Source organism: Notechis scutatus, chromosome 4, assembly GCF_049901735.1.
Source record: "Notechis scutatus isolate UNSWTSFEM ecotype Mainland chromosome 4, rNotScu1.2, whole genome shotgun sequence".
Lineage (NCBI taxonomy): Eukaryota > Metazoa > Chordata > Lepidosauria > Squamata > Elapidae > Notechis > Notechis scutatus.
In genome coordinates this window covers 130,294,578-130,306,748 of record NC_142012.1, presented here as the reverse complement: position 1 = coordinate 130,306,748, position 12,171 = coordinate 130,294,578, and the positions used below count along the sequence as shown (strand labels likewise).

General features: G+C 36.4%; 1 long non-coding RNA gene across 1 annotated transcript; it reads left to right on the top strand.

The window, feature by feature from the left end:
• Positions 1 to 6,725: 6,725 nt before the first annotated feature.
• LOC148130910 (uncharacterized) lies at positions 6,726 to 9,592 on the top strand. Its single transcript, XR_015749117.1, has 3 exons — positions 6,726 to 6,852; positions 7,263 to 7,296; positions 7,967 to 9,592. It is a non-coding gene; the product is annotated as an uncharacterized LOC148130910 (long non-coding RNA).
• The last annotated feature ends 2,579 nt before the right edge of the window (positions 9,593 to 12,171 follow it).

The following is a 12,171-nucleotide window of genomic DNA, read 5'->3' as shown; positions in this document are numbered from 1 at the left end:
GGTTCAAATGTTAATGTCCAGTCCACCAGTCCTTTTGGGGGGAAGTATAAGGCTACAGACTGAGAAGTTGAAATATATAATAGATAGGGCAGTGGCAAATCACTTTGATATTTGATATTGCCTAGTACACTAAGACAGGGACATTTTCATGAAGTCACCAGAAGCTGAATTTGATTTAGTAGAGACATTTTATTAAATATGCCACTCACTCAAATCTTAATTATTGTTGCCATCCTATAGGCGTATATCTGAAAGCATTCCAGATTGACTAAAGTGGATGCATTTGCATAGCATGCTTATTCATAGTTAATAATGGCTTATAGCTTTTACTGAGTTTTCAGGGATTGCATGGCCCACTGAACCAGAAAGTTGCCATATAATTTGTGTCTCTATGGTTTGTAGTTCTGTGATTCATGAATGCAAATTGAGCCAACAAGACATATTTGAGTCAATACGCCTAGAACTGTACTGACTTGCGTGAAAAACAGGGTATTTCAATTATTACAGAAACTGACTGCCAGATATTTAACTGGCTTAGTCACAGGTGGAGTCATACTTCTTTACACCGGCTGCAAATTTGCTTCCCAGCTCAAGTTATGGTGTTTGCACTACATTTAAAATGCAGATGATCCAATGTTTGCTTGTGGTTTTGCCCCAATACATTCTTTTGTTTGAAAGAGTTGGAGGAAATTCTTTAAAAAGTGGCCATCAAATCTTTATTCCTTTTTATTGTCTCAACTGTTATTTTCAAGATGAGAAAATTAAGTATTTCATTCCCAAAACAACTTTAGCTTCTGGCTATTGAGCTATTTTTTAGGATGGACCCAAAAGTACTCCAGGTAAAGATTTATTTTCTGTTTCTCTGTGGATTGGGCAGCTGAAACTCACTCAGCAGCAATGTTTAGTATTTTCACTATGAATGAATGCTGGAGTAAGAAAAACCCCTAACCTCTCACATTTACCAATAGCAGCCATTTCAAGGATATAAGCTTTCCAGAAAATTGTAATAAGAAACAAATATTTTGGACAAAAGGACGCACCCTTCCCCATATAATGTTATTGTTATTTATTTTATTGTTTTATTCCTCTGCTATTGTTGTTCTTATGTATTTATCATTTTTTCTCATTTTATTGTAGTAAAGCACCAGAGTAGTCTTACAATGAGACAGGTAGAAAATAAATTTTCAACAAATAATAAAATAACTTTTTATACCTTTGTCTTTGACCAATCCTGGTTCCTTTGTCCTGGGAGATCTGTAACTGTTTCAGAAATACAATCATATTTTCTTTATTGTTGTACTTTTATATTGGAGAAATTCTGTGCCCATTGTGTTTCTGTAGCAACAGTTAACATACGGGTTTGCTAATTTCATATAAGAAAGGGGTATGGCACAAAGATGTTCATAATTCACTCTTGATCAATCAGATTAATCTTATTTATTGAGGAGGAGAAACCCAGCTTGATTTAGTGGTTAAGATAGGAAGCTAGAAACCAGGAGATTGTTCTAGTCTCTCCTGGAGCATGAAACTAATGGGGTGACCTTGGACCAATCAGTTATTGTCAGCCCTAGGAAAGAAGCAGTGGCAAACTATTTCGGAAATTTTGCCAAGAAAACTGCAGGGATTAATTCAGGCAGTCACCAGGAGTCTGCATTGACTCAAAGCACACACACACACACATTTCAGATGGGATTGGAGAGTAGAAGAAAATATAATTGACTTATTCAGTGACCCTTTTTTTCTGAAAGCAGTATGCTGCATATGCCCAAAATTAATTTTTCCCCTGAGACATATGTTCCCACTAGGTTCCATAATGTAGAGCCTAGGTGCTAATGAGTTAAGCAAGTTATTCGCCTCCAAGGTGCTTTCTTCAGGGTGGACTTAAAACCATCATTTCATTTTTCCTCCTGTGTTTCAAATAGGTATTTAATCCATAGCTTTCTCTGCAATAAAACTCAGTTGTCATAATTTGCTAGCTGAGGAAGATACAGAAATATTGTCATGGAATATCTATTGCGGTGTTTTGGGGAGTCGAGGTCCACACATCTGAAAGCTACTGAGATTGAGAAACACTGATCTAGCAACCTTAAATAAATTCAAATATGCATGTCCAGGAATTTGCTCATGGCCTAGCTCAGCCTTTATATCCCGCAGAATAGCTGAACTGAAGGAAGTGAAATCCATAAAAAAGGAGAAAGAATAATTCAGAAATCTATAGATAAGCCAGATGGACATTGGCACTGGGAAAGAAACCCTCAGTTATGCACTTTATGTCTTGTGGAAATCAAAGAAGTTGATTCTCAGCCTGCTGAACTACAGATCACACATCACACTGGAGTGAACAGACAGTGCATGGTGGTATTTGTGATCTGTGATCTATATACCTGGAATGTGCCAGGTTAGAAAAGGCTGAATAATCTTACCTCCTCCATCAGTAAATGTTTTGCTTGTAATTATTTATGGTGCTCATTTGCTTGGAGGAATCTGATTACTCTTGGGTTTGGGGGATCAACCTATGTTCACTTGGGAAAAAGAAAAATATATCAACTCTATTTTGCTCAGGTCTTAAAATAGTTTATCCACTATTTTTATTACTACAAATAAGGCTATGGTTCAGATCTCTGTTTATGTCAGAGGAGAAAAGTACACGAGGCTTATTTAAGCATTGCTTTCCTCTCTGTAATAACCTTGTTGTGTTGGCTTCTTACTCAAATTCTTCAGGTTAATCACACACTGGTGCAAAACACGTTGTTAATAGTTACAGATTAACCACCAAGGTCAGTGGCTACAGGAAACAAGCTGCTGTGGCAAAGCAGAAAATGTTAATGGACCTTGACAGGACATTTTGGAAGCATACCCTTCCCAGCAAAGGAATGTGACTGTGAAGTGTGTATGCTTTGCTCAGGGCACCAGTGATTCCCATCTCTGCCAGCTTGGTGGAATCTGCCTCACCCACCTTTAGAGTTGCCATGTGCACACAAATCCTTCCCTTGTTAGATTCACTATATTTGTTTTAAAGCGCCCAGGTAGAACCTAGGTCTTCTAGACACAACTTGAAAAAGCAACCTGTGCTCTGATTGGCCAAAGTGGATGCAGCAATCAGACAAAGGGAGATCAAAGCCTGGCAGAATTCAGAGAGTGGTTCCTACGTGCCTTTTGCCACACATCCCTTTTCAAGGATGTCACAGTGTTTGTGACAGCTGCTGCTATGTTAACATACATACACGACCTTTTTTTTTTTTTTTAACATTTCTCTTTACATTATATTTTTCCCTAATTATATTTTAGGAGGTATAGAGAATAACCAGCATGGCATAATTGTTTACACCAGAATAAGGGCAACCTGCTGGATTTGTATTTAATTGTATTTCTAGCTAGGTTTGTTATTCTAAAACATAGAAATCTAAGTAAATCTTTCTTTGATCAGTGTTACTTAAAATCATCAGGACATTGTTTTGACAAAAAAAAAAAAACTACCTCACAAAGCAACAGTTAAAAATAGCTGTATTTCAGCTAGTCATTAATTCTTAGTTCACTAAATTAACAAGTTATATTAACTCCAGTTATATTATTTTTCCAAATAAATCCTTTTAAAATTGTAAGCTTTATTAAAAATATTGAATATGGATGTTTTAAATAGTTGTACACTTCTTCCAGATCATTCTGCACCCTAGATATATGCTTCTGTGAGTACAAATATAAAGATATATGAAGATGCATGTATACTCTTAAAGCAGACACTAGTTAAAGCGTAGAAAAACTCAAAGAAATAGTGCAAGATTGGAAGATGTGGAGAAACCCATAGAATCACCAAAAGTCACACATGTCTGGATGGATATCATCATCAGCATTATCATCATCATCATCATCATCATCATCATGTATAGCCTTAAGTTTCTCAATTTCCTTTTTTTATTCTGTGTTTTTAGTTTTCAGTTTGTAGGTTTGTTTATTCATTAAAAATCATTAATTATTATTAATGGATAAGTATTAGAGCAGAAAAGAAAATAGAATGTAAATCATATCAAATATAAATGTATATGAAATTACATTTTCAAACATTGATTGCTCTTGTTTCATGTTCTGGTAATTTTGGCTCATATATAGTGCTCAGTTACAATCTGGACTGTGTCTTTTTGGCTTAACAGTTTTTGTGGACTAATTGTGATATAGTCAATCAACCATGGTTATGCATACTATGGAGAAGTGCAAAATTTTAAAAAATCCACTTTGTTCAGTATTTCATGTTCCAAAGCAATCTGCCATAATAATAAAAAGATAATGAAATCATATTTCAGCAAATGCAGCATTGATGGTTTTCTAAACTATTATTTAGATATGCTGATTGCTTCAAAGGTTTACTTGCTCCTCTGCAGCTTTTGTTTTTTGTTTTAGAACATTTAGCATTGCAGCTGTTATTAACAATGAATACTTTATTGTGTAAAACTACAAGATAGAGCCTATGACAAGACTGATAAATAAGATTAGGTGAACCTGTTACATTATTATTTTATCTATGATGTCAAAAATAATGACTAGCTGAGCATGAAGTAAAGTCCAACAAATGTGGAAAAGAAAGTGGTTCTCCTCTATTACTTATAAAGTCTATCTTCTTAACTTAGCATCCTGCAGATGTGTTAGGCTAGCTAGCTGTGTTCAAAAATTCCCATCTGGCTGAGTGATATCTGGAGAGATGGAAATTGAGGAAGTATCCTTGTGTTGAAGAAAACTGAAAAAGACACAGCAGAACCAATACAGCAATAAGACCAATGTCCTTAGCACAGTTGTTAATTCTATCTCAGACATCTTGAAACTGGTTAATGCTGCATCATATAAGACAGTTCATAAAAGCTTACAGTGAGTCAATACATTGACAGTGATGAACATATGGTAATCCCAGGACTCAATACTTAGAAAATGCACAGATAAGCTGGTGGGAAAAGTCCAGTGATATGCTGGGATTGTCCATAGAGTCATTAAGACTCTTGCCCAATGAGATGATTAGGAGATGGCAGGAATATTCATTCCAGTAGTGTAACTCTAATCTGTTTGTTTAATGCTATGCTGCTTAAGTTGATGTTGACTCTTATCAGCCACATAGATTTTTCCCAATGGCTAGCTAATTTATTCCATCTTTTTTTTCCCTAGCACAATCACAGAAAGTTCCCATACATCTTACAACATTCCAGCCTTGTGCACCTTTTGTTCTTTTTATGATGGTGCCATATTTGGTTTTCCAAGTACACACTAAACCGCTTTATAGTTAATCCTTAACCAGCAAGGCAAAGGATCCATCCATACAGCGAACAAGAGAAACAATCTGATGCTTGCCTTCAGAAGTTGTGGGAGCTTCATCACATGAAGCTTTCAAGAAGAGACTGGACTACCACCTGTCAAAAATGGTGTAGGGTCTGCTTGGATGGGGAGATTGGACTAGATGACCTGCTAGGTCCCTTCCAACTCTGTTAATCTGTTAAAGTCTACTTCCCAGAGTTGGTAAGGGAGTGGATACTGAGAAATAAAGAGAAAATGTTTATGTGAAAAATGAAGTCTCCAGATGCCTATAACATTAAAAAAAAGCCCTAAGGAAGCAAAATCCCAAAACAACGCACAGGTCTGAGCAAGCACAACAGCTATAGGAATTGACTGTTGAAAAATAATAATACGGTAAAGTAGAATTTGGGGTAAGGGGCACCTAACAGGTTTTCCAAACCTGAAGTTGTCCAGATTCTTTTGCATGACCCTTAATTTATAGACTTAATGGAAATGCACTGAGCATGTGTGAATGTCATCAGATTGTGAAGTTCTCTATCTTATTAGAGTCTCTGCAGGGAAACAGGATGCATTGACTGCCTGGCTCACTGCTGTAAAAACATTTGGGTAAAGTCCACTCTAGCTAGGAAATGCTAATGCCTTTCAACATTTTCTTGACTATTTTAACTTTGAGCACTCTTTAGTCATTCTTGCATTACAATGATATCTTATTCTGGTCTGTATTTCATTAAATGATACATTAAATGCCCTCTAATCAGAAGCATATTGTTATTTATTTTTCTTTTCTATTTTTTTAAATTGGACTTTTTGTGGAGACTACTATTGACAGCTTCCTAGAGCTGAGAGAAAATGATTGGTTCTAAGGTGGAACCAGAACTGGTAGTCTCCCAGTTTCCAGCCTGGTGCCTTAATCATTACATCAAAGTAATGTAAAAAAAATTGAACTGTTTCATCTTAATAATTTGTTTAATTTTGGCAGAGCACTAAATCAGAAGCTATGTTTTATTAGATTCCTGAAATATAGCTCTACGATACCTCCAAAAGTTGTTATTGAATTGTAACTTAATAGAAAAAAGGGTAAAATGATTAAATAAAGGATTAGAGGATAATAATATGATTACGTATATTGATTATTTTAATTATGTTCCAGTGTAAATGAATTTGAATCTAAGTTTTGTCTGGGGTCCACTCATTATTTTTGGTGCAACCCCATTAGCATGCCATCAAAGATCAAGTGTCAGCAATGAAAAAGTTGTTCTACCTGATAATTAAAGCCATAGTTCTCAATCACAAATCTGCTGTCCCTTTCCTTTCTTCCTCTATTATAGTATGGAGGAAAGTGAAGCAATAGTTTATTATGACATCTGAAACAAGAACTGTGGTTAATTCAACTATAGTTTTCTCCCCAGTTTAATATTCTTTATATCTTAGATTATTCTTCTTCTAAGCAGCAACAGAAGATGTCTAGCTCAAGATTTTTAAAAACTAGATGGAATTTGCTTACTTCCAGATTAAAACAAGAAGATGCAATTGTCTTAAAAAAAACGGAAGAGTGGCTTGTGTGAAAATAACTGATAGGTTAGTGTTATGTATTCTTTTTCCTCCCAATAATTTATTCTTTATTCTTCAGGCTAATATTCATAAGTACAATTTCCAGAAACTGTCTAGGTGTGAAAGTCTTAATTATACTTTGAAATCTAAATGAGAATAAATGTTTTAAATTTTTTCACATGTGATTCAACAATGCACATTTGCGCCTAATAGGTGTCCCTCTTTAAGTGATCTATGTATGGTGCTGTTGTATAAATAAAACAGATGGGTTTTACATTTCTATCAATGATGAAGTCAGGGAATGTCACTAAGATACAGATATAATATATATAAAATATAAAGATATATATTTAAAATATAAAGAAAAAATATAAAGATATATTTTTAAAGGAGTAACCTCACTTAACATGGACTTTAATATTTTTTTTAACCCATAGGATTGGAAGTACTGTTTCATCAGCTTTCCTCCAGGTATCTATAATCAGCATACTTCTTTTCTTCAAATATCTTCCCACCCCACCTCATTCCTGAAACATGCACAGACACAATATATCATTGTGAATGTTTAGAAAGGAAGTCATGTAAAAGCATATTAGAGAAAGGTATCACTCTTATAGTATGTAAACTCTTATGTTGACTAACACCATATAGTATGTTAACAAGTGTTTCCTCCCAAGATTTTTCAGAATTTGGACTGAGTGGAGGAACCACAATATATTTTTTTCTGCCAGAAATTTGAAATTGTAGTTTAAAATAATGTTAATCTTATCAATTGTATTATAATCATAAACAACTGTTATAGCATCTGCAATTAATCCAATTTTCAAATACTAATATTAACATATAATATATGTACCACTTTGGGACATGATTACATTATTTTACATATTTTCTGCACAAATGAATAAAAGTGAAACAATTAAAAGAATGTAAAGGTTGTATGTTCCCCACATATACCGTTCAAGGGAAGAGTCCTTTTATTCATTCAGACATTCCCAAATCAAACCTATATTTTCTGTCAATAGAAATCCCTTATCCTTTTGGCACTATTTTAATCTGCTTTAATAAAAGTTGTGACAGCTCTTTCTCTAATACTTTTTCTAGTAATAACTACAGCCACCCTCATTATTTTCTCATTTAGGACATAAGAAGATAAAGGAGCAGGAGGAAGAGGAGTCATCATCCTGTTAGATCAGATGAAAAACATAGTCAAGCCCAGGTTCCAATTACCCTTAAATATCTCAAGACAATCCAAGCAGCTCACCCTTTTGCTTAATTTTGATTCCAGAACCTATTTTGCTGCTGGATATGGTTCCCTGCAGTATTTCATCCATTATAGCTGTTTTTGTTATTTTTGTCATTTTTTTTCTTTTGCAACCAATGCATTTTTATGGTTTAACATTTTTATTGAGTTATAAAATATTATAAGATACAAAATACAAAAGTAACTAGGAAAACAGTGGGGAGGAAGAGGAGGAAGAGAAGTGAGGAAGGATAAGAAAAAAGAAGAAGCATTGACTTCTGACTCTCTCTGTTGCAGTAAAATAGGGTATTAACATAAAAAAAATGTATGCATAAAAATGGAAGGACACTTCAATTCCTACCATGGATGAATGGTTGCAGAAGTTGATGGAGTTGGCTGAAATGGCAAAATTAACTACTTTGGTTAAAGAAAAGAATATAAGTACTTTTGTTTCCACATGGAGACTGCTTCTGAACTTCATGCTTGAAGTGGAAAAGAATGAAACTTTGATTGGGTTTTACAGAGTAGATTGATAGATTTATAGAAATGGCTTGTTGATACTATTATGAAAAAGCAACACGTTGTTATTTGATGTCATTTATCTGTTAAAAGTGTTGTCATCAGTGAGATTTTCTATAATTTCTCCAACTACTGTGACCTTTATTGCAAGATACTATAGCAAATCAATCGTTTCATTAATGCACTATATAAAAGACTTCTATTGTTTTTCACTCTGCTGGAGAGAATTAAAACTGCATTTTGTTTTGTTTGCAGTAATCCATTAATGTGCATACCTTTATAATTTATCTTTTCTTTTTAACCTAAAAAAATGAATGGGTGTTGTTCCAAATACACATTCTTTGAGATGCCCTATCAAAACCCTTTCCTGGAAAAAAGCATGGCTATATACATCTTCACACATCAAATGACAGCATAAATAAGGGTTATGAAGGAAATGCACATTTTGTATACCAAACTATCCCAACGTAGGTTGATAATGATGACAAGTGATGTTCCACACAACTGGAAGACAAAGAATTTGGGGTGCTGCATCCTAATATTATTTACCCCCCTTTTTAAATTTTTCTGTCACCCAATTAAAATTGTACAATACTGGTTATTTTGTCTATTTCACCTGTTCTTAAAGGTTTTTCAATATTTCTGTATAAATATGATCTAAAACATGATCCAAAGTCTAAAACCATGTAATAGAGCCTTAGTAAATAAATGAGTAAAAATATACTTGTTCATTTATTGAGGAAAATGATATAAAATACGTATCACTTGTTACATCATATTTAGGCAGATATATTGAACATTCAAAAGGCTTTACAAAGCACTAATGTATTTTTAGGCAGGACTATCTGTGCTAATGAATGACAGGTATTTTTCTAGTGCTGTGTTGAAAACTTCCACTGAACTAAAATTGTATAACCAATATGATTGTAGTGTTTCACTGATCTTTAAATGAAAAGGTGATTTTTCTGTCTCAGATGTAAGTAAAATTTATATTTCTGGCATTTGAGTTAATTGTTCTCATTACATTTCCTAAAATGACCTCAAGATTACTTAGGACTCATGATTACATTAAGACTTGGAGTGAAGAAGCCTTTGTCAAAATGTATGTACTGTATGGCTCACATCCCTACCATGGCAAGATTTCCGTAAGAAGTGTAGGCAGCAGCAACAAGAAATAATCCAGAACTATCGTTTTAAAATTTTCACATAGCTTTTGGATGTCTGAGATGGTATTAGTGACATTAGGCTGACTGAAGTTCTAGAGTGTCAAATAGTTATGCCGAGTCTGCATTAGGCCATCTAGAATTCCAGCTAATGCCACCACTAGTATTCTCTCTAGTATTTTGGTTTATTTTCCAATGATGCAGTAGGAATTTTAAATGTAAAGTGTGCAGATGTATAACGTGCATCGTCTGTTAATACTAAGCATGAGATGTACAGAATATCAAAAACCTCTTAACTCCTGGAGTTTGCATAAAAATCACCTGTCTTCTTTTTTAAAGGTTTGCCAATGTGCTGTAAGAAATAGTCTTTTATTATAAATCTCATTTAACTAAGATTATTCAGGAAGCAAGAACAGCTATCCACTGTAGAGTTTCTGTTTGTCAGAGTAAATGGGAAAATATCCCCCTCTTCTCACAGAACACATAGTTCCTAATGGAAGCTGTGAATGAGGCTTTGAAGACTTATAAAGTAGTCTTGCTACACAAGGTGGGTATAAATATACTGGGACATTGTTACAGGTAGTTCATGACTTATAACAATTGAGCCTAGAACTTTGTAAGTTGTTGAGATTACTAAATGGGACACATGTAACCTAATGTTTATGACTGTTTTTACAATGGTCGCTAGGCTATCATGGTGGTTAAGCAAACCATGTGATCAAATCCAGGATATCCAATGCGAGGTTTCTGTCGGGGGGGGGGGGGAGCCAAAAAATTGCAAATTGTGGTCATGACTGGAGACACTGCAATCAGTGAGCCAGTTGCTTGAAATGAAATCATTTTGACCATGGAAAGTGTTTGTTGTCAACCCTGAAGCTGACCTGGCTGTGCCATTTTGGGGCTTCAGTGCTGCCACAACTGGAGCTGTGGGAAAGGGAGGGGGACGTAGAGATGGCTGGGGTGTTGAAACCAAAATAAAATACACTGCTCAAAAAAATAAAGGGAACACTTCTCAGTTCCTATGCTTTCTGTATGATGGTTTGGTCACTTTTGAATGCTGGCAGTGCTTTCACTCTATTGGTAGCATGAGACGGAGTCTACAACCCACACAAGTGGCTCAGGTAGTGCAGCTCATCCAGGATGGCACATCAATGTGAGCTGTGGCAAGAAGGTTTGCTGTGTCTGTCAGCATAGTGTCCAGAGCATGGAGGCACTACCAGGAGACAGGCCAGTACATCAGGAGACGTGGAGGAGGCCGTAGGAGGGCAACAACCCAGCATCAGGACCGCTACCTCCGCCTTTATGCAAGGAGAGACAGAAGGAGCACTGCCAGAGCCCTGCAAAATGACCTCCAGCGGGCCACAAATGTGCATGTGACTGCTCAAACGGTCAGAAACAGACTCCATGAGGGTGGTATGAGGACCCAACGTCCACAGGTGGGGGTTTTGCTTACAGCCCAACATCGTACAGGACATTTGGCATTTTCCAGAGAACACCAAGACTGGCAAATTTGCCACTGGCGTCCTGTGCTCTTCACAGATGAAAGCAGGCTCACACTGAGCACGTGACAGATGTGACAGGGTCTGGAGACGCCATGGAGAACATTCTGCTGCCTGCAACATCCTCCAGCATGACCAGTTTGGCAGTGGGTCAGTAATGGTGTGGGGTGGCATTTCTTTAGGGGGCTGCACAAGCCTCCATGTGCTCACCAGAGGTAGCATGACTGCCATTAGGTACTGAGATAAGATCCTCAGACCCCTTGTGAGACCATATGCTGGTGCGGTTGGCCTTGGGTTCCTCCTAATGCAAGACAATGCTAGACCTCATGTGGCTGGAGTGTGTCAGCAGTTCCTGCAAGACGAAGGCATTGATGCTATGGACTGGCCCACCCGTTCCCCAGACCTGAATCCAATTAAGCACATCTGGGACATCATGTCTCACTCCATCCACCAACGCCACGTTGCACCAGACTGTCCAGGAGTTGGGGGAAGCTTTCGTCCAGGTGTGGGAGGAGATTCCTCAGGAGACCATCCGCCACCTCATCAGGAGCATGCCCAGGCGTTGTAGGGAGGTCATACAGGCACGTGGAGGCCACACACACTACTGAGCCTCATTTTGACTTGTTTTAAGGACATTACATCAAAGTTGGATCAGCCTGTTGTGTTTTTTTCCACTTTAATTTTGAGTGTAACTCCAAATCCAGACCTCCATGGGTTGCTAAATTTGATTTCCATTGCTAATTTTTGTGTGAGTTTGTTGTCAGCACATTCAACTATGTAATGAACAAACTATTTAATAAGAATATTTAATTCATTCAGATCTAGGATGTCTTATTTTTGTGTTCCCTTTATTTTTTGAGCAGTGTACTTTCTCTTGGGAACCAAGGACATTCACACCAGGTTTCTAAAAGGAGACTGGAGT